Here is a 2,037-nt window from a genome sequence, read left to right on the forward strand (position 1 = left end):
CTGGGTTTTTCTCTTTCAGGCTTCAGCCTATTTGCCCCATTGAAAGGAGACTGACCCCCCCTGAGCCAGAGCAAATCCCTCTCCGCACCCTGCAGTTTAAGCGTGGCCTGCTCCATGAATTGCGTAAGGGCAATGCCACCAAAGAGCAAATCCGCCTGCACAACCTGGTCCAGCAGCTGCCTCGGGCCATCATCATCGGGGTGCGCAAAGGGGGCACCCGGGCCCTGCTGGAGATGCTCAACCTGCATCCAGCGGTGGTCAAAGCCTCACAGGAGATCCACTTCTTTGACAATGACCAAAACTACGCCCGGGGCATCGACTGGTACAGAGGGAAAATGCCCTTCTCCTTCCCTCATCAGATCACCATTGAGAAGAGCCCCGCCTACTTCATCACAGAGGAGGTCCCTGAACGCATCTTCAAGATGAACTCCTCCATCAAGCTGCTGATCATCGTCCGGGAGCCGACAACCAGAGCCGTGTCCGACTACACGCAAGTTCTGGAGGGCAAGGAGCGCAAGAACAAGACCTACCACAAGTTTGAGAAGCTGGCCATCGACGCCAACACCTGTGAGGTGAACACAAAGTACAAAGCTGTCCGGACCAGCATCTACACCAAACATTTGGAGCGCTGGCTGAAGTACTTTCCCGTGGAGCAGTTCCACATCGTGGACGGGGACCGCCTTATCACGGACCCGCTGCCCGAGCTGCAGCTCGTCGAGCGCTTCCTCAACCTTCCCTCAAGGATCAGCCAATATAACCTGTACTTCAACGCCACCAGGGGATTCTACTGTCTGCGATTTAACATTGTCTTCAACAAGTGCCTGGCAGGCAGCAAGGGCCGCATCCATCCAGAGGTGGACCCGTCAGTGGTGACTAAACTGCAGAAGTTCTTTCACCCCTTCAATCAGAAGTTTTACCAGATCACTGGGAGAACATTCAACTGGCCGTGATGAGCTTTGAACTTCACTGAGATTCCTTGGATTGGTGTTTGTTTGTTTGTTTTTTTTAAAACACTTAAACGCTATGAGATCTCATAAGATATTAATAGCACTTTGACTGAATTTAATACAAGAACGACAGTGTGACCAAATATAAAGAGGAACTTGATGTACGTTTGTTTTTATGTGTGTTATTACTAAAAGATTCAGTTCAAAGCACTTGATCTTGCCAATTCATTCACCTGTCTGTCAATGTTCCCCATGAAGAAAAGAACCAGTACTGAACTGTGATTAACTAAAGAGATTATTTTTGTTGCTTTTTAAAGGGACTATCAAACACTGACATCCATGCTGTTAAGATAAGCTTTAAGTGTGATGCTTTTTTTCATGATGAAACCCCATAAAAGACGACAAAATGACAGCTCATAAACAACAAGATTGTTCATTTGTTCCCCGTCATGTTGTTTATTTGACCAAAACTTGCATGTGCAATCAAGATGCCATTATACAGTAACATTATAGGATCTTGTCTTCTGTTCATATTGTTTTTCACCGCATTTTCCTCCTAATTCATGCTGTGATGAATCCATTAGAGGGTGACCTCGAATTCTCACCCAAGATATTATCATTACCCAGAAAAAAGGATCATCAGAATGAGTCTGATTTTAAATCCTTCAAAGCGTTTCAGACTTGAGCTCGTGTTTGATTGTAAGTACGTTGTTTCTTCCCCTACAGATTTTTCATTGGTTTGCGAAATACCTGGCAAAAAAAGCCATATTGAAAAAAAATATAAAGTTGTCGTCTGATGATTCTTGTCAAACCAACTGCTTATTCTAAGATGATTAACGAAATCTGTCTGTTTCTGTGCAAATATTCATTCTGTATCATGTGTGTTGTTAAAAAAAAGGTTAAATTAAAAGAACATGTAAACATTGTCGACTGATTTATTGTGTGCTGTTGTTCATTTTTTGCTATCAAAAGGAATAATTTAACGTTTTAGGAAACCGATAGGAAGATTGATGCCACCGTCATATCTGGGTATTTACGTTACCATGGTTACTTGACTTGCTGGGTTGTCTGGGTTTTTCCCCAAAGCTGC

General features: G+C 44.1%; 1 pseudogene; it reads left to right on the forward strand.

The window, feature by feature from the left end:
• The first annotated feature begins 20 nt into the window (after positions 1 to 20).
• LOC111666234 (heparan sulfate glucosamine 3-O-sulfotransferase 5 pseudogene) lies at positions 21 to 1,871 on the forward strand (annotated as a pseudogene).
• Positions 1,872 to 2,037: the final 166 nt, after the last annotated feature.

This window comes from Seriola lalandi, unplaced genomic scaffold, assembly GCF_002814215.2.
Source record: "Seriola lalandi dorsalis isolate HSWRI2012SDOR001 ecotype SW California unplaced genomic scaffold, Sedor1 jcf7180002002754, whole genome shotgun sequence".
NCBI classification, from domain to species: domain Eukaryota; kingdom Metazoa; phylum Chordata; class Actinopteri; order Carangiformes; family Carangidae; genus Seriola; species Seriola lalandi.